The sequence below is a fragment of the Mastomys coucha genome, unplaced genomic scaffold (genome assembly GCF_008632895.1).
Source record: "Mastomys coucha isolate ucsf_1 unplaced genomic scaffold, UCSF_Mcou_1 pScaffold14, whole genome shotgun sequence".
Classification (NCBI taxonomy): Eukaryota; Metazoa; Chordata; class Mammalia; order Rodentia; family Muridae; genus Mastomys; species Mastomys coucha.
Genome location: NW_022196896.1, coordinates 65,748,733 through 65,769,702, shown reverse-complemented (window position 1 = coordinate 65,769,702; position 20,970 = coordinate 65,748,733). Strand labels below are relative to the sequence as shown.

The 20,970-nt window shown below is 43.3% G+C and overlaps 1 long non-coding RNA gene and 1 pseudogene across 1 annotated transcript; both read right to left on the bottom strand.

Moving 5' to 3' along the window:
- Nucleotides 1-2,885: 2,885 nt before the first annotated feature.
- LOC116089418 lies at nucleotides 2,886-9,930 on the bottom strand (annotated as a pseudogene).
- Nucleotides 9,931-11,972: 2,042 nt separating this feature from the next.
- LOC116089133 lies at nucleotides 11,973-14,166 on the bottom strand. Its single transcript, XR_004118174.1, has 3 exons — nucleotides 14,037-14,166; nucleotides 12,470-12,667; nucleotides 11,973-12,326 (listed from the first exon to the last, which is right to left on the bottom strand). It is a non-coding gene; the product is annotated as an uncharacterized LOC116089133 (long non-coding RNA).
- Between the last annotated feature and the right edge of the window lie 6,804 nt (nucleotides 14,167-20,970).

The following is a 20,970-nucleotide window of genomic DNA, read 5'->3' as shown; positions in this document are numbered from 1 at the left end:
TCTTGGAGGGGAGGGGGAGAGGAAGGAGGGAGATGGAGGGTTACAAAATCTTCTGGGGTTGAGCTCCGCTATGACAGGTGAGGAGGGGGTGGATGACAGGTGGAGAGGGGGTGGATTTCCGTGAATGTTCTTTTCCCAGGGCCAAGCCGGATCCTTGTGATTGTCAGGCAGGATGTTAATCTCCAGGTTCTCAATTAACTGGGGCAGGATATTTATCTCAGGGCTCTCATGGTTCCCAACATCAGAACTGTCCTGGCTGGCATACCCTGCCCCCTACCCTAAGCCTTTCCAGCCCCCGAGGTTTCCTTTCCTTCCCTCAGCTTCTCTTCCCTGTAGGACTCAACCATTTTAGCTACTTGCCCTCTTTGGGGCTTGTGGTCTCCTAGCTCAGTCCTGGCCTCTTAGCCTCCGTCTCTGTCTCTTTTTTCCTCTCTCCTCCCTTCTCTTGTTCTCCCTGCCCCACCTCCTTTTATACTGGTCAGTATTCTGGCCATGTTCAGTTTGGACTCTTCCAGATACCTGCAGCTGTGCTGTTCCTTATACGGACACTAAACCCTCTCCTCAGCCATACCTAGGCACATCATTTTTCATTCACTAAGGTTTCCTCCCCGTCACCTCACTTCCCTTCTTCTTCTAGACAGACTTTCCTTAATTTTTCTACTCAAAGTCTCTGGAACTTAGGTACACTCTTCCCTTGGGCTTGGTCTTCAGCTAGTGGCTATTGAGGTGTAATTGGATCATGAGGATATCATATTATAAAACAGTTAATGTATTGATAAATTCACAGTTGAAAGGGCTTAGTAACTAGTAAAGGAAGTAGGTTGCTGGAGGGGTGCTTTTGAAATACAGAGTCAGTATCTATCTATCTATCTATCTATCTATCTATCTATCTATCTATCTATCTATCTATCTATCTAATCTATCCCCTTTCCAGAATTTCCATTTCTTTCCATCATGGTGTTTCAGCCTTGCCATAGTTGCCACAAGTCTAAAAACAGTGACACCAACCAACCTTAGCACAAACTCCCTGAGACCATGAATCAGAGATAAAGCTTTCCTCCATGGTGTATTCATGTCAGAAACAAAGCTAACACAGATGCGCCTAGTCATCCAGAGCCAGGCAATGGGAGACACAGAGGCACCCAGTCATCCAGACAGCCAGGCAATGGGAGACATACAGAGGCACCCAGTCATCCAGAGCCAGGTAATGGGAGATACATAGAGGCACCCAGTCATCCAGACAGCCAGGCAATGGGAGACACAGAGACACCCAGTCATCCAGACAGCCAGGCTAAGGGAGACACAGAGACACCCAGTCATCCAGAGAGCCAGGCTAAGGGAGAATCCCTCAAGGATACTTAGCTTTTCCCATATATGTGTGTATATTGGTTTTTTTTTTTTTTTGAGACAGGGTTTCTCTGTGTAGCCTTGGCTGTCCTGGAACTCACTCTGTAGACCAGGCTGGCCTCGAACTCAGAAATCCACCTGCCTCTGCCTCCCAAGTGCTGGGATTAAAGGCGTGCGCCACCATTGCCCAGCCTATATTGTTAAATTAGCAAATTCAAGTGTTTGATTTTGTGATAGTAATTGTTATCCCCATCTGTCAACTTACCAATATCAGCTATTCAGTCATTCCTCAATAATCAATCATGTTATGCTTATCATCATGTCAAGCACACCTGGTCTGCCCCTAAAAAACTTTTGTAGCAATCCCTAAGTATTAATGATGCATGAAGCACCTTACCAGAGCCTCTGACCCCTCTGCTCAGTTGGACTCAGCAGCCCCCGCTAAAGAAAGTCAAATATACCTGTGTATAAGGCATAAACAAAGGGCTTGAACTTGGTAAGTATGCTCTGCTTGTTTTCTGTGTTAGCACTCCATGGTCCTGCTCTTGATCTCTGGGACCCTTGATACTCTCTAACCCTGGGCACTCTCTGCTCAAAGTTCTCTGCCCAAAGCTTGAATCTAGCTAATAGATTCCCACCAAGAACACAACAGACTAAATAAATGCACCTTCCCCTTTAGAGATGAACATTTCACTGGTATACAGAAACTAGAATGGGCAACTCTAGCTATGAGCCTGCAGGAGCAACTTTAGGGAAAATAAAGTCCTCCTGGAGTCATGATATGGCTCCCTCCATGGATGTGTGTGTTCTGTAATGGACCTAGCATGTATACATGTAGGTAGGATTTCTCATCCAAGGAAAGTATACAAAAGGCATCGTGCTCCTGAAGAGGGAGCACTGGGAAGTGAAGTGGAAACTTCAGAGGTCTTTGGAAAGTCAGTTGGATGGTGTCTTGCTGGGGCAAACACGTGAAGGAACATTTAGTTGAAGTGGACACAGGCAAAAGGCTAAGGCAGACTCGTGAAGGAACGTTTAGCTGAAGCAGACACAGGTGAAAGGATGTTCTGCTAAAGCAAGCACGTGGAAGGACACATGATGATAGATTCTTTGCTAACATCATGCATGTCTTGGTCTGCCTTACATTGTGTAGTTGAGTTGTATTTGCCAGGACTCCATAGAAAGTAACACACCAAAAAAAAAAACCTTCTGGTGGTGTGCTGCAGCTTTTTTGCCGATTCCTCAGACTCGAACTGACTGGCAGAGTGATGTCTGAGACATACGCACATCCTGAGGCAAGACCCAGGGAGGACACGTGAAGTTTAGAGGGTATAAATAGGACTCAATGGAGGCTGAGCTAGGCTTATTTATAGAGCTAGCTGTGCAACACTTGTTGGTCTCCAGTCTTTGCATCTTTGCTGATCTTTGCTTCCCTGAGAGAGACACAACAAAGAACTCTGGCATTCCCCCTGCTGACTCGAGCCAAGGCTTAGGCCTGGCTGTCTCTGCTAGTTAGTGCCACTGCTGCTGATTTGAGTTTGCTATCTTGACTCCACTGAACTGGACTGCTGGTGTATCTGTGAAGCGTTTGCTAGTGGATCGAGCTGCTGCTGCTGACCCGCACTGCCAATTTCCAGACTACACAGACGGGAGTTGCTCCAAGGAACCTTCCTAAACAGGTCCACTTTCCCCCACCTCCCACCCCCATATTGTTTCTTTTCCACTTCCTCTGGTGGGTGATGGGCTACAAGGGAGGTAAAAGCCTTTAAGAACCACCATTAAAAATAGGATTTGAAGCCAGGCAGTGGTGGAGCATGTCTTTAATCCCAGCATTTGGGAGGCAGAGGCAGGCAGATCTCTGAGTTCGAGGCCAGCCTGGTCTACAGAGTGGGTTCCAGGACAGCCAGGGCTACACAGAGAAACCCTGTCTCGAAAAACTAACCCCCTACCAAACAAAAAACAAAAATAGAATTTGAAAAAATTAGTTACAGGGGAGAGCGCAGTGAAGTCAATGACCATTTGAAAAAGTACAATATTGATTATGTAGTGATCAACAAATGCTACTGAGCTTTTGCTGGCTGCCAGCCACTCTCTTTGGAAGTATGGAACAAGGGCAAAGGGCACTGCCCTTCCTTGCATCTCCCCTGTGACGTTTCAAGTGCTTACTGACCATCATCACCTGGGTTTCTTTATTTGAGAACTGCCTCTTCAAGAGTTCATTAGCCCCTTTATCAACTGGATGACTTGAAGGTTTTATGTTTTATGTTTTATGCTTTTGGGGGGATTCTAAAATGTAAATTTTAAATGTTACCTCTGGTGTATAGTTTTTTGTTTTGAAGATTTATTTATTTTTTATATGTAAGTATACCATAGCTGTCTTCAGATGCACCAGAAGAGGGCATCAGATCTCATTAGAGGTAGTTGTGAGCCACCATGTGGTTGCTGGGATTTGAACTCATGCCCTTCCGAAGAGCAGTCGGTGCTCTTCCCCGCTGAGCCATCTCACCAGCCCCCTCTGGTGTATAGTTAACAGATGTTTTCTCTCTCATACTGTATGATGTCTCTTCACTGCTAATACTTTGTTTACTGAGCAGAAGCTATTTGGTCCAGGAAATAATCGTCCCGCAGGTTTTTTACTATTAAATAGATGCTTATTTCTTTTTTCTTTGCACTTGTTTGTTTATTTGTATGGAATAGGGCATGTATCCACCAGTGTTTGTGTGTGTGTGTGTGTATGTGTGAATGTGTGTGTATGTGTGTGTATGTTTGTGTGTGTTTGTGAGTGTGTATGTGTGTATATGTGTGTATGTGTGTGTATGTGTGTGTATGTGTGTATGTGTGTGTATGTGTGTGTATGTGTGTATATGTATGTGTGTATGTGTGTATATGTATGTGTATATGTATGTTTGTGGGTTGGTCATAAGACACCCTACAGGAATTGGTGCTCTCCTCCTACCATGGCACCCTAGAATGTGATCTAGCTTAGGGAGGGTTCCATGAACTGTTGAAAACATACAATGTATCTGTTGGATGAAACATTCTGTAGCTACCTCAGCTGTAGGATAGATGAACTTGAAATGTCTTTGTTGATGTTTACTTGGATGAGCTATCTAAGGATGAGTTCTGAATTCACCTGCTATTATACCAGAGATTGATTGTCTTCTTGTGTCTATGAGCAGTGGTTGTTTTATGAGTTCCAACATTTAATTGATATATATATATATATATATATATATATATATCATATGTGTGTGTATTGATAATTGTTACATATTCCTGAATTGTTCATTCTATTATATTCTTCATAGCTTCTAACTCCTTTTGGTTCAAAGTCTACTTTATCTGAGATCAGAATAGCTAGCCCCACTTGCTTCAAGCTTCAAATTGCTTGACAGATGGACTTCATTGGTTTCTCTTTTTTTGTTGTTGTTTTTTTGGTTTTGTTTGTTTTTCCAGGCAGGGTTTCTCTGTGTAGCCCTGGCTCTTCTGGAACTCACTCTGTAGACCAGGCTGGCCTCGAACTCAGAGATCCACCTGCCTCTGCCTCCCAAGTGCTGGAATTAAAGGCATGCACCACCACCGCCCACTTTGATTTCTCACTATCTGGGTGTCTTTGCCAGTGAAAGGTGTTCCTGGGAGACTATGGATATTTGGATCCTGTTCTTTTATTGGAGTTGAGGCCATTTACATTTGGATGTATTATTGAGGGAGGTTTGCTAGTTCCCGTCATATAGTTGGCTGCTCTTCTGTCTGCTTCAACCATTGTTTACTACCTTCTCCATTGTCGGTGTTTCTGGTTTGCTGACTTACTGTGCTGAACACAATGGAGTCTTATTTGTCATACTTCACTCATCTTTCTCTTCTCATAAGATATATTGAAGACTTTCTCCTTCTCCTGTGTATAGTACTCCCTTAATTATCTTCTGCAATGATGACTTAGTGGTCATAGACTGCCTGAGCTTGTACCTATCTTGAAATGTCTTTATTTGTCATCAGTTTTAAAACATATATTTGTTGGAAACAGCAACACTGGTGGGCAGTTGTTTACTTTCAAGACTCCAAACACATGGTCCCATGTTTCCCTGGATTTCTGGGCTGCTGACTAGAGACCTGATGCTACCCTGACATACCTGCCTTTCCCAGTGGATTGGTGTTTTCTACCTGCAGCTTTTGATATTGGTTCCTTGTTTTGGGTATTTTCATGAATGCCATCGCAATACTTTTCTTAGACTAGGAACTCTAAATGTCTCTGTGTTCTGCTGGTAACTTCCTTCTCTAGATTTGGGGATTACTGTTTCCTGTTGTTGATTAGCTTCATCATGCTTAAACTCAGCTTTTTGGTCTGTCCTGTAGATTCTTATATTTGTTGTCTTTATTATTTTCTAGAATTCTTGAAAATGTGCTCATTTATATTTCTTGACCAATATACCTCCTTGATTTCACCCTTCACCCCAGGGCTCTTTTGTCTGTTTGGTTCATCTATTGGTGATGGTTTCTCAAGTTCCTCTTCCACCTTTCCAACTCTGTCAGTTGTGTAGATGATTTTTTCTGACCCACTTTTTTTTTTTTTTTTTTTTTTGGTTTTTTCGAGACAGGGTTTCTCTGTATAGCCTTGGCTGTCCTGGAACTCACTCTGTAGACCAGGCTGGCCTCAAACTCAGAAATCCACCTGCCTCTGACTCCCAAGTGCTGGGATTAAAGGCGTGAGCCACCACCGCCCGTGACCCACTTTTCTAACTGTCTCTTCTGCCTTGCTGATTTCCTCCCCATTGTTTGGCCTTTCCCCATTTCAGTACCTTTGAATTCAGTAGTTGAATCTTTTGGAAAGACTATGGAACCTTTGATTTTCATGTTTCTGTTTTGTGATTTGCATGTGTCTTGTGTTGTACATCTCTTCTGGTTGTTTTTGGAGAATCTTCTTATTGAGCAGACTACTCTCAAGATCTCAGTCTCCATTAGCACTCAGAGTAAAAAACAATAGCAACACCTAATCAAACAAGATGTAAAAATACATTTAGTCCATTAATACATCACTAATGACCATAAAACACAGATGGCAAAATAATGCAGAGTATGCTATGACAAAATTTACCTAAAAGCCAGATTCAGGTCTGTCATCCCAGCATTCAGGAGAGTGAGCCAAGAGAGCCAAGAGTTCAAGGCCAATCTTAGCTATATAGCAAGTTCAAATCTAACCTGGGTTATGCAAAACTCCGCCTCAAAAATAAAAACCTTAATCTATTATAAATATAGAAATAGTAAATTAATAAGACAAAGGGAACAGGCAGAAATGGAGTGATTAGAAGAATGGAAAGAGTAATTAAGAGAAGTTGAAGAAGAGAAGTGGAAAAGAATGTTATGATGGGGAAAGAAAAGAACAAGATAGTATAAAATTATAATAAATCAAAAGATAAAAGCAAGAAAAGATTTCCCAATAAGGGGAACATGCAGGACCAAAATTGGATAAATTCTAAAGAGAAATAAAAGGACTGAAGAGATGAGTTAGTAGTTAATAGCGCTTGCTGCTCTTGCAAAGAGCTGGAAGTTTGTATTCCAACACCCACACTGAGTGGCTCACAATCACAAGAGATGTAGTACCTTCTTCCAGCCTTTGTGGACACCTTTGTATGGGCATGTGTGTATTACACAACACACACACACACATACACACATACACACACAAGTGTTCTAAAGGGATAAAAATAAAAACAGAAAATATTTCTTTTTTGAAAAACAGTAAGTTAAAGTCAAAATATTCCTTAAAGTAGAAAGGTGGGGGGGGCTGAAGAGCAGTGCAAGAAAAAGAAAGAAAAGGAAAGGAAAAGGAAAAGAAAGAAAACAAATGATTCCCAATTCGGAAATAGATGTATGTATAAATTAGTTAAATATAGAAAGAGGAACAAAACGGAAAAACATAAAACTTTTAAAAATACAATGAAATAGAAATATCACCAGAAAGAAATAAAATCCACACAAGGGGACAAAGCAAAGAGAAAGATGATGGTCTGTTAAGCTGACTTCTTTCCAGGTCCTTTGTAAACCAGAGAGGGGCCAAGCATAGGTAGCCGTGACGTGTGGTCTGGCCTTCCCTATGACTTGTGCTGGTGTTTTTCAGGACTCTTAACTTTATTAGCTTTTCTTTGTGTAGAGGGGCCTCTGCTGGGCACACTTAGCTTTACAGTGTTTCCAGTCCTAAGTGTGACTCATTTTTTAAAGGGGAGGGGCTAAGGATGAGTGACTGCCAAGACAGACTGACCTACTAACCTCAGCCTCAAGGCTAGTCAACTCCCAGACTGTAGAGGGGGCATCTGTCATCCCTTATACACGTGATGGCCTGGACCCAGCTCCTGCCGCCTGTGTTTTGCCAGCTCATTAGCATCGGGTCTTCCTGCTCTCCACAGTTACTTCCAAAGACCATCTCCCATCCTGCAGTTGTTGGGTTGAATTTAAGCTCCCTGAATTGTCCCCAGGCCCCCAGAGTAGCTGGAATTCCTGTTTTAGATGCCTCTGACCCACAAGCCTGTAGGCTGAGGAGACTCTTCCTCAGTGCGGACCTGTCCTGCCAGACAAGTCACTTCCTTAGGAGACCCACAGCTGGGTTTGAGGCTTTATCCTGTATTGGACTGCTGGTCTCTGGGGTTGTCTGGAGTATGCCTTGGATGAACCATCTGCTACCCTCTCTCCTGGGGAGCAGCTTGTCTGGGGTGCCTTGTTTAAGCACCCTGTTGCTCCAAAGCTTTTCTATTCTTTCTGGGTTTTGTTTTGTTTTGTTCTTGTTTTTCATGACAGGGTTTCTCTGTCTAGCCCAGGCTATCTTGGAACTTGCTCTGTAGACCAGACTGGCTTTGCACTCATAGAGATCCACTTCCCTCTGCTTCTCAAGTGCTGGACTTAAAGGCGAGTGCTGCTGCTGCCCCTGCTGCCCCCACCACCTCTGCTGCCACTGCTGCAGCAGCAACCACTACCTGGTATCTGTTTTTTTTTTCTTTCTTTCTTTTTTTAAAAAGATTTATTTATTTTATTATATGAGCACACTGTAGCTGTACAGATGGTTGTGAGCCATCATGTGGTTGTTGGGAATTAACTCAGGACCTCTGCTCCCTCCGGCCCAAAGATTTATTTATTATATGTACGAACACTGTAGCTGTCTTTAGACATACCAGAAGAGCGTGTCAGATCTCATTATGGATGGTTGTGAGCCATAATGTGGTTGCTAGGATTTGAACTCAGGACCTTCAGAAGAGCAATCAGTGCTCTTTTTTTTTTTTTTTTTTTTTTTTTTTTTTTTTTTTTTTTTTTTTTGGTTTTTGGTTTTTCAAGACAGGTTTTCTCTGTGTAGCCCTGGCTGTCCTGTAACTCACTCTCTATACCAGGCTGGCCTTGAACTCAGAAGTCCTTCTGCCTCTGCCTCCCAAGTGCTGGGATTAAAGGTGTGTGCCACCACTGCCCAGCTGCAATCAGTGCTCTTAACTGCTGAGACATCTCTCCAGCCCTGTCTTTTTCTTTTTTAAGATTTCCATTTTGGGGGCTGGAGCGATGGCTCTGACTGGTCACGTGGTCACAATCCTGAGGACTGTGGCTTAGAAACATAAGCCAAATAAATCCTTCCCACCCTAAATTTCTTTCGGTTAGTGTTGTACCATTATCGTGTGGCACATGCTTTTAATCTCAGTGCTTGTAAGGCAGAGACAAGTGGATCTCTGTGAGTTTGTTTTTTTGTTTGTTTGTTTGTTTGCTTGTTTTGTTTTGTTTTGTTTTTTGTTTTTTTCGAGACAAGGTTTCTTTGTTCCTGGCTGTCCTGGAACTCACTCTGTAGACCAGGCTGGCCTCTGCCTCCCAAGTGCTGGGATTCATGACATGTGCCACCATTGCTAGGCTCTCTGTGAGTTCTAAGGCAAGTGAGAACCTGTCTTGTTCTCAAAAGAAAGAAAGAAAGAAAGAAAGAAAGAAAGAAAGAAAGAAAGAAAGAAAAGAAAGGAAGGAAGGAAGGAAGGAAGGAAGGAAGAAAGAAAGAGAGAGAGAAAGAGAGAAAGGAAGAAAGAAAGGAAGGACAGACAGGAAGGAAGGAAGGAAGGAAGGAAGGAAGGAAGGAAGGAAAGAAGGAAGGGCTCCAACAGCTCAGGCTCTTTTCCGTTGGTCCTCACAAAGTGCGCTTCTCTGGGCGGCTCAGGCTAGCGCTTCAGCTGAACTCAGGCGCCCTTCTCTTTGGCTTCCTTTTTCTCCTGATCGTTCTCCTTCACCCGCTTCAGGAAGCTGGCTCTGCTCTTGGAGTGCTTGATGTGCTCCATCCGCACGTTGATCCTCTTGGCTAGAATCTTGCCCTTAACTTGCTTGTTTACAATGATGCCCATGGCATGCTGGGTGACATTGTAGACTCTTCCGGTTTTGCCATGGTAACACTTATGGGGCATTCCTTTTTGAACAGTGCCCATTCCCTTGATGTCTACAATATCACCCTTCTTGTAGATCCACATGTATGTGGCCAAAGGAACAACTCCATGTTTCCTAAAAGGCCTAGAGAACATATATCGGGTGCCTCTCCTCTTTCCCTTTGTGTTTGTCATTTTGGCGAGTTACTGCAAGATGGCTGCTGTGGCTGAAAGCTCTGCTGAATTTATTAAACTTTTGGTCTGGTTGAGGCTTATGCTAGTTGTTATATTCATCTATGCATCTCACAGCCAAAGGCTGAATACCATCATCTGAGGAATCTGATTCAGAGTTTGCTGTGGAGTCACCGTAGTGCCTAACACAGAGGCATTTTTCCCAGCCTGGCTTAGTAATTTACAAAAACCAGAAGTCAATTTCTCAGACTTCTGGAGGCTGGAAGCCCAAGAGGGAGGAGTTCAAGAGGGTCGCTTGTGTAAGAGGGACTGCTGTCCACTTCTAGCATGGCACTGTGTTGCTGTGTCCTGTGTCCTTCTGAGAGGATGAATGGTACATAGACCTGTCTCTATTGCCCTCGTTCCCATTCATGTGGTACCAGCCCTAATGGCCTGATTACACGTTAAAGGGCTCACCTCTTAGAACTAACATTTTGGTAATGCCTGAACTGAAAAGGAGCATGTTTTAAAGTAGATGCAGGCCAGGACCTTTAATTCGGGATTGCCAGGACATTAAAAGTGTAGTGTGGAGCCGGGCAAGGTGACCTATGTCTGTGAGGCCTCCCAGTTAGAGCTTGAGGCTGGTTAATCATGAGTTTGAGACCACTATAGGCAATGTGCAAAACCCTGTCTAAAGAAAGGAAGGAAGGAAGGAAGGAAGGAAGGAAGGAAGGAAGGAAGGAAAGAAAGAAGGAAGGAAAGAAGAAAAGAAAGAAGGAAGGAAGGAAAGAAGGAAAGAAGGAAGGAAGGAAAGAAAAGAAGGAAGGAAGGAAGGAAGGAAGGAAGGAAAGATAGAAAACTAAGAGTAGTGTGTTTGTTTTTATTCTCTCTTGAAACCTGATTGGCCTCAAACCCAGGTCCACCAAGTAAGTCAGAACACCTTCGCTATAATATTTTCAAATATAAATCAAATGGGAGAAGGAACGTGTTCTCCATTCTCAGCAGACACCCACCTGCTTCTGTCAACGTTCTCCCCATTTTAAAAGTTAATTCTGGCCAGGCAGTGGTGGTGCACACCTTTAATCCCAGCACTTGCAGAGGCAGGCGGACTTCTGAGTTTAAGGCCAGCCTGGTCTACAAAGTGAGTTCCAGGACAGCCAGGGCTATACAGAGAAACTCTGTCTCGAAAAAACAAACAAACAAACAAAAAACAACAACAAAAATAACCCAAAAAACAAAAGTTAATTCTGTAACGCACTCACATGTAATATTGAAAGCACATTCAACCCAGCTAAAGGAACACTGAATAAGACAGACAGGCTGAGGATATCTGATGTGACTTCAACAAAGACACTTGACCTCAAGCACTGAAGGAGAGGTAGCTTCAGATCGGGTCTTTGGAAGTAATTTCACCTCTCTATTTGAATTCAAAGCATGTGCTGAAGTAATAAAGTGAAAAAACAAAAATGTAGAAACAAGGTTCTAGGAATGTAGAAATAAAGTTTCACAGTAAAATAAGAGAGCCATATTCCAGCCCCTATAAGCAGCAGCTTCAGACACTGAGAAGTTGTGTTTCAGAGAAAGCCAAGGACATGCTGTAAAAACAAAGTTCTGGTGGTCAGAATGTTGAGACAGAATGACCAGGCCATTCTGATTAAGCTAAGTAAGGCCAAAACAAAAATAACTGGTGTTCACAATGACGTTAAGGTCCACGAAAACAGGATTAGCAATTCTTGGAAGAACCTCCCAACTCCTCCCTGTGGTGAATTTCGAAAAAGACCACAAACTGTCACCCTGACGTTGGTGCCAACAATCCCCCCCCCCACCTAGTTACTTAGCCCCTTCCCAGAGACTTTTCAAGACCAGGTGCAGAGCTGGATAGGGAAGTTGGCTGACTAAGCTAAGAACAGCCCCCTGAGGAAGCCAACCAATGCCTGATGAAATCCTTTGTCCTGTGTTCCACCAACCAGAGTAAGCCAGCTAGCCCTGTTGCAGAAATCTACCCTCTGGAAAGTTTCTGAGTTCGAGGTTGACCCCCCCCCCCAGGATGGGCAGCCCCACGTACATGGATCAATAAACCTCATGTTATTGCAATGATCTATTGTCAATCTGTATTCTCCGGGTTGAGCCAAGTTTACTACAGCGCCACTGATACTTTATCCTGCGCCAACTTAGAATCTGCCTGCATGATTAGAGACTGCTGTATCAGGCGATGGAGCAAGCCGTGAGACAGCACCACATCTGGCTACTTGAGGACCAATGAGATGCTGGGAGGTAGGTCTAAAGGTTTGCCCAGTGCCTGCAATAAATGAGTCTGCTTTTGCCACTTCCTTGACTCACGAGTCTGTGTCTGCCCCTCTTACCCCCAAGGGTCTTGGTCGGAGTCACAAGCAACAACAGTCTATGTAAAATGTTGGGTGCAGCACCGGATGTGGTAGGAACCTGGAAGATTGTAAAATTAAGAATTATTATAAAAGTAGGGCACGTACTCTTAAAACTCTCCTGGAGATAAAAGGTTAGGATTGAATGTTAACAAAATTCCCGCATGCTCAGAGAGATGCCCTACCCAAGGAGCATGAACTCACATTTCAGGGACACCTGTGTCATTCTCCAAGGTTCCATTCTTTGGCAGTGACACTGGGACTCCATGATGTGTCTTTTACCCAGACAAAGCTTTCTTCGCTCAAGTTGAACGCTGACCCATTAACATCCGGACTGGGAAGAAAACAGGAAGATGGCCAGAGCAAGGCCGGGGCGCCATTTTTATTGCCCAGATGGAAAAGCTGAGAAGAAAAGATGTCACACTATGACAAGTGTGACAAACGTTTCTGCTAGCATGCATATGATTTCATTTCCACATTGTCAGAAGAAATAAAACCCTTAGGAATGTATACACTGAGAACACCGTGGGCAGACCCACCCAGCGTCTATGAACCCTGTTTTTCAGGGATCCCCTACCCCTCCAGCTTTCTTCCATCATTTGTATTCAGACGGGAAGCAGCTGTGTTCTCAGAGTAGGTAGGTACTGCGCCACTGACTGGCAGGATTTCTTTTATAGCACCTGAGGAAGAACTTATCTGAACTTATTTTCATGGAACGTCTGTGGGCTCCAATCCAACATTCCATTATTTTAGCACAGGTGTTTTAAGCATAGGTGTGGAAGCTTGGACTTTTTTGTATAAGGCATTATTGGTCATCTGAGGTTAGGGTCCAAATATTTGTGTAAGACATAAGGGGTCCACCCGGGAGGTGGTGGCTCATGCCTTTAATCCTAGCACTTGGGAGGCAGAGGCAGGCGGATTTCTGAGTTTGAGGCCAGCCTGGTCTACAGAGTGAGTTCCAGGACAGCCAGGGCTGTACAGAGAAACCCTGTCTTGAAAAAAACCAAAGAAAGAGAGAGAGCGAGAGCGAGAGCGAGAGAAAGAAAGTGTACAAGTTTTGCTTCAACGTTTTGCCTTTTGTCCCTGAATTTCTTCAGCAAGGTCCAATCATTACAGGGGAGGAAAATGTCTTTTGAAGCTATTTTGGGCTGAGATTGTGGGAGTACCAGATGGCCCTAATTGGCATTGCTGGTCTGATATAGGCTGTAAAACCATTAAGACTTAAGTTTGGGGGGCTGGTGAGATGGCTCAGCGGGTAAGAGCACCGATTGCTCTTCCAAAGATCCTGAGTTCAAATCCCAGCAACCACATGGTGGATTACAACCATCCATAATGAGATCTGATGCCCTCTCCTGGTGTGTCTGAAGACAGCTACAGTGTACTTATAATAAATAAATAAATAATAAATATATCTTTAAAAAAAAAAAAAGACAAGTTTGAGGAGAGGGAGTAGCTATTGCAAGAGGTCAAAAAGGCCAAACGGTGACATCATTTAGAGATAGGTGTTGCTGTTGATGGTCATGGTTGATACACCTCAGATAATTTCCTCTGTAGCTTAAGGGCCTGCAATCTGAAAGATACCAATCATGCCAGAAGGTCACAGAGTGAGCAAGGGCTGAAATCACAAACCAGAGTTAAAACCAGAAAGCAAGCGAAACCCATCTGGAGATGTTACCCAGGAGTTACTAGGACGTCTGTTGAAATCTGAAAGAAACAAGTCTGATTAGCCATTAAAGGTGGTAGGGACTGAAAATGCAGAGAAGAATATTACTGGATGGAGAAGAGGGACAAGCCATCATTATGTCTGCCCAGTTGGGGGAGGGAGGAACCAAAATAAAACAGTATCCTGGGATGAGGGAGTTGTATTCCTTAGTGAAGAATGCAGGAAGGCAAGAGACCACTGTGCCATGGAAGCAGAGGCTTTGTCTTAGTTTCACCCAGATGCCCATATAAGGCAGGAGAGACTCAAGAGAGAAGCTGGGGAAAGGGCGGGTCTTCATGGTGATGCCATAATTAGTGGGAGGGTCCATCTTCTGGGACTTGAGACCTGTAGGAGGACTTTAGGGATATGTGTTGCTTTTATTTTTTTTAAAGATTGTATCTAATGTTTATTTCATGTGCCAGAGTGCTTTGGCTGCATGTATGGGGGTGTACCTCATGAATGCCTTGTCCTCGTGGAGGTTGGAAGAAGATGACAGATCTCCTGGACCTGGAGTTACAGACCGTCATGAGCCACCATACAATGCTGGGACTCAGACGTAGGTCTTCCTCAAGAGTGGCCATCTCTCCAGCTCCCCAGGGATATGTTTTAAAGTTAAGTCACATTAGGGAGTGCAAGCCAAATGTGTGGATGGACCCAGGTGTGATGGAGACTTCTTTGCTAATAATGGAGGAGACATTAAACAGAGTTCGATTTTTCTATTTATTCGTGGCCAGACAAACTAGCATTGACAGAAAAATAGAACATTTTGAAAAGACGTTAGAGCACTGAAGAAAGGATTTGCTTAGTGGGACACGATAAAGCTGAATGTAAGTGTTATTAGTGTGCCTCTCATTTCGGTCATTCCAATATCAGGAGCTATGGACTATGGATCCTTAGATTTACTCCATAAGACCTGACAATGGTGGCCAGTGGTGCCGGGCAGTGGTGGCACACACCTTTAATCCCATAACTTGGGAGGCAGAGGTAGGCAGATTTCTGAGTTCAAGGCTAGCCTGGTCTACAAAGTCAGTTCCAGGACAGCCAGAGCTACACAGAGAAACCCTGTCTCAAAAAAAACAAAAAAAGAATAAAAAAAAAAAAAAAGAAAGAAAAATTAAAAAAGGAAAAAAAAATGGCTGGAGCTGGGCTGAATGAGTTTGGGAAGACTGACCTCTCCAGAGACAGTCTTGGTCACTCATGAAGGTCTCCTTTGCTCAATTAATTAATATTAATATTGCTCAACAATATTCCAGTTGTTCTATCATCTGGAGTGGCCAGGAATTCTGGCCATCTGAGTTTCCTTACGCATGGGAACCACACCCACCCGGGACCACACCCATCCACCTACCTGCTCTCGTGCACATGTACACACACCTACTTCTCATTGAAGAATGTGAACGAACTTAAGAGTCCAAACCCTGGTGTATCAATTACTGCCCTACTGAGGAAGACAAACAATTTGCCATCCTTGTAGGGTCTTTTTAGAGTGGTCCTGTTGTCCCCCGGGCTCTGCCTTCCCCTGGAGGGCAAGGCTAAATGTGGGCTGTTCATTTTCGCCCATCTTATTGTTGATTTAGTATTTCAGGTTTTCATTGTTGAACACCCAGAAGGACAGCGTTATCAAACTTGAAGAGGAAAGGATGGATTTTGGGTTTTACTTTTGTATAATGTTCAGACAACGCTTAGACTGAAGCAGATTTGGAAAGGAATTGTGGAACAGTGAGTGGAGCCTAAAATTCAGAACAGAGACAAAGAGACTGAGAGTAGGTGACGAGAAGGACGGGAGGTAGGCAAAGGGGCACATAGGTCATGAAGCTATTTCCCCTTTTGTGCTGAGGTAGGGGGGAAATCATGAGATTAAACATGTGACTTATATATGAATGTGAACGAACTTAAACATGTGACAATGTGAACAAACGTAAACATTAAACATGCGACTTATAAACATGTTCACAGGTCATGAAGCTATTTTTTCCCTCTAGTTCAACTCCATCAAAACTCAGAGTCTAGCCTTTATCCCCAACTTAAACCCAAGAAGTAAGAAGACTTGTGATTGGTTATCCCACTTCCCCATCCACCAAAGGGGATGGAATTCTGGAAGATGCTCTTGATCCAGGGAAGCCCTATACTGGCTGAGGTTGGTGGGATAAGATGTGGCCAAACTTTTCAGAACAAGCAGGATTTCTTAAATTTCTAACAAATTTGAAAGCAACGTTTCTTTTCATCAGCTAAATGAAGTTTTTGCAGGATACTTGATAATTACTATGTTTTAATATTTAATCTTTCGCTACAAAATTTCTTCTTTTTTTTGGTATTTTTCCTCCTGTTTCCTTCTTCCTTACAGCTCTATAATATATTAAGAAATATTACTTCTCTAGACTGTAATATATTAAGAAATCTTATTTTTCAGTCCTGCACAAAGGTTCAGTGTATAAAAGTATTTGCTACCCACTGATGCAAATCTGAGGACCAAAATTTGATCTCTGAGATCCAGGTGAGGGGGGATGAAGAGAACTTCACAAAATTGTCCTCTCACCTCCACTGTTTGCCATGGCTCACATGCCCCCCGCCCCCAACAGACCAGAAATAAAATGTCTAAAAAGAACATTATTTTAAAATTAGAAAAAAAGCTGTTAATGCAGTGTAAAGGGATCAAAAGATATCAGCAGGGAGTTCAGAGAAGGTGAAGTTCAGATATTTAATAATAATAATATTAGTAATAATAAATAGTAATAATAATAAAGATGACCTGTGGCCAGAGAGATGTCTTGGGTGTTAAGAGCACTTAACTTCTCTTGCACAGAACTGGATTTAGGTTCCCAGCATCCACAGGGCAGCTCATAACCATCTATAACTCCAGGTCCAGGGGACCCAAAGCCCTCTACTGGCTTATCTTTGCACAAGGCACATACATGTGATACACAAGCATACATGCAAACAAAACACTAATAAAATAAATAATTCTTTTAAAAGAAGGACACCCAACCTAAGTCAGTAAAATGAGATATTTCCCAGTTGTCTGCTAAAAGGAAACTTTGGTAAAGATCTTGAGAGAGACTCCTGGTGTTCTTTTTGGCCATGAAAAATAATTACGATAATCTGGTATAGCAAAATGCAATATGCAATATAACTTATTATGTGTATGTATATACATATAACATTTAAAACACCTAGTACTATTTAATAACCTCCTTAAGCAAAGAGTTAAACAACATAGCATGAACAGTTTTCTGTTGTTAAACTTAAGTTAATAAGTTGAGGAAACTTATTACTAAAAAGCCTCTAGCTGAGGGCCCTAGCCCCTGCTTCGTCTGTGCCTGTGAGGGCCTCAGTCAGGATGGAAGGAAGGCCACAGACCTTTGCACAGGCAGCCCAGAATTACAGGCATTTGTATACATTGTAACAAGGGATGTGGTACCGCCAAAGCCCTGTAAACGCTTTATTCTTCTCAACATCCGTGCCTTTAATATTGCATATAGAAAGAGAACTCCACAAGGCTCAGTTCTCCTAGGTCTCAAGAGTTCAGGGGCCAGAAAGAAAGCAGGAGCTTGGGAAAGACCCAGAACAAAGGAAATTAGAGCGCATATAAACATATTGCAACCAGAGAAGTGTGTGATGGAGTCTCTCCCCACAGAACCTCAAGGCTGGGTGGCAGCAAGCTCGTGGAATCGCCAATGCTGGGGCTACAGGCACATGTGCCCATAACCAGCTTCAAAACCAAAAATGTGCGCCAGTGATCTAATTTGTTTTTACCCATTGAGCTATCTCTCCTGGTCTCTTAGTCCCCTTACTCCATTTTTAAAATCCATGCTGGAACTGATAAATCATTTTTCTACAGGTGTATTTTTTGTTTGTTTGGTTGGGTTGTTTGAGTTTTTGTTTTGTTTTGTTGTTTGGGGTTTTGTCTTGTTGTTGTTTTGATTTTTAGTTTTTTTCCAGTTGGAGGCTGTTAGGAATAAAACTGTCATAAACAATCTTTCCTTTGCCTTTTTGGAGCCCTTTCATTTATTCCCCTTGGATAAATAGCTAAGAGTGGAATTCCTGCATCTCGGGTGTGAACTGAAATCCCCAGGGAAAAGCCACACTTCATGTTAAACACTCCACAAGGTTTTAATTATTCTACCAGTGAACTGTCAGGGGCTATTTGAACTCACCAAGAAGCTGGTTTTGGAAGCAAACTGCCTTCCACTTCAGACTCAAACATATTTATGTTTAGTGGCCTCCAGCGTCTTCTTTCCTCAACCTAGGCTCTCAAGCCACAGTCGCACTTGGTTCAGAATGAACTCCTTTGCTTTTAGACACTTTACCAACAGGGAGAACTGTTTGCTATAGTTCTGGGGAAAATAGCCTGCGACCGGTTTAAAGACTCCATCGCCGGGATGGACTGGTTAGAACTTTGTAATTGTGGGAAGCTGGACACGAGAAAACAAAAATTTAGCCATCTCACATATTGGTAAAAATATAAAGAACTCCCATTCTCTATTGGGTGAAATGAACGAGGGTCAAAGCACCCAGACCCGCAACGCATGCGCACGCCACTTTCCCCACAAACTCTTTTGGATTTTTGTCTATTTCCTTTCTGAAAGGTTGGTTCAATATTTGATTGACAGACAAGTAAAGCCACCATGTAAACCCTCTTTTCCAAATGATACAGCGCCTGACCTTTTTTTTTTTTTTTTTTGCAAAGGTTTACCTACGTCAAGCCATGTTTGAAAGCAATTATCTGTTTAAAACTGGCATTCCCAGGGTTTGGGTGAGATTTTTCTAGTGAGATTTTTCATGAAACAGCTCCCCTTCTGCAGTGCTTCCGGCCCGGGACACCGAAGTGTCTTTTGTCATAGGTCTGAGACAGCATGCCTATGACCTTCAGTGCCTGAGCTGAGCCACAAGCGCTTGGCTGTAGTTAACCCTTGTGGCAACTTCTGCTGTGGTCCCAGCAGGAGAGCTGCAGAGTCCCAACAATTTGCCCTGCTCTCTTTCCTTTGCCTGCCACCCCCTGCCCTATAAAGCAACCCTTAATTCTTTTTCCTGGGCCTGTGGAAAAATCAACAAACAAATGAATAAATCAACAGGAAGCTGAGCCCGAGAGCAACCATCATAATAACTGCCGTGGGTAAGCAGCGCCGCGGTTCATAACATGGTTCCACGTGTATAATTTATTTTTATCTTCAAAACAAAGTCCCTAGGCATCATTCTCATCTGCATTTTACAGGGGGAGAAAATTAAGGCTCAGGGAGGTTCAGGGAGCTGTGAATGGTCATCATTGTTCCTTCTGAGAAAGGAGGTCTGAGGCTCGTCTTCACGACAACAACAGGGCAGATACAGCAATGCTACTGAGGGATGAGATGCCCTGCTCCTTACAACCCTGAAGGGGACCAACCTAGGCTAGCTCGGGACACAAAGGCAGCCCTCCAAGTGTACTCCCGTGGGCATGACCTCGTGACTCTGCTTCCGTGACTTCTGATCAGCTTCTACTTGGGACATGATTTATGTTTGATTTGTTTGTTTCTGAAACAGGGTCTCATTTAGCCCAGGCTGGCCTCAGACTTTCTGTGTAGCCAAAGACGTTCTTGAATTTCTGATCCTCCTACCTTCGCTTCTTAGATGTCAGAGTTATAGGCATGTGCTACCTCACAGGACACAAATCCAACTGTATAAATCCTCCCATGCATACCTCCTTACTTGCTTAAAAGTTCATGGCTTTTTAAAATAGTTTTGTCACATGTGTATATGTGTATGTGTGTATATATATATATGTATGTGTGTATATACATATATATACAACATGATGTATATGTATATACATATGTAATCCTAATATAACCTACTTGTTCTGTCTTAGTCAGGGTTTGTATTCTGGCACAAGACATGACCAAGAAGCAAGTTGGGGAGGAAAGGGTTTATTCAGCTTACACTTCCACATTGCTGTTCATCACCAAAGGAAGTCAGGGCAGGAACCTGGAGGCAGGAGCTGACTCAGAAGCCATGGAGGAATGCTGCTTACTGGCTTGCTTCCCCTGCCTTGCTCAGCCTGCTTTCTTATAGAACCCAGGACTACCAGCCCAGGGATGGCACCACCCACAATGGGCTGGGCTGGACCCTCCAACATTGATCACTAATTGAGAACATGCCTTATAGCTGGATCTCATGGAAGCATTTCCTCAAGGGAGGTTCCTTTCTCTGTGATAACTCCAGCTTGCGTCAAGTTGACCACAAAGCCAGCCAGTACACGGTCTGAATAACGTATGCATGTTTTCAGGGCTGACCATTTGGCAGTGGGTAACCAATTGGTGCTTTCTTCCCGGGAGAAGACTATTGCTCCCACACTGAGCATCCCTTTGCCCCCTTTTGTTCTTTGTGTAGGGTTGAGGCCGTCCACTTTAGAAGGTCCTTGTTCAGCTCATGTTTATGCAGTCATCTTGGCAAGCCTTTATGGGTGTAGCTTCTGACGTTACCAGGAGATATAATTTCACAGTAAACTCCCTGGTCCCCTCTGGCTCTTAAGTCTGTCCACCCTGTCTTCCCCAATGCTCTCTAGCCTTAGGCATGGGAGTGTGTTTATAGATGTATTCCTGGGACTGGGCTCCATGATTCTGCATTGACTGTGGTTTTCTCTAATGGTCTTTGCATGTCAAAAAGAGGTTTCCTTGATGATGGGTGTGACAGGTACTTAGAGAGTAGTTAGAGCTTATGTTGGTTTAGTAAAGCAATGGTTCTCCTTCAAGATCATGACTTTGCTAGCCCAGAGTGGCCATCCTTGTTAATCTCGTTCCATCCAAGCACTAACTAGGCCTAGCCCTACTTTAATTCTGAAATCAGATGATGTTGAACGTGTTAGTGCATACCATGCTTAAAAAAAAAAAAACAAAAAACAAAAAAAACCCCAAAAACCTCAATTGTGCCTTGAAATGATATCACATCAAGTCTCTACCACCCATTGGTGGTACGATGCAATGTGATGATGTGACTAACCTTGGAGAAATGGGACTTGGGACTAGGAAAC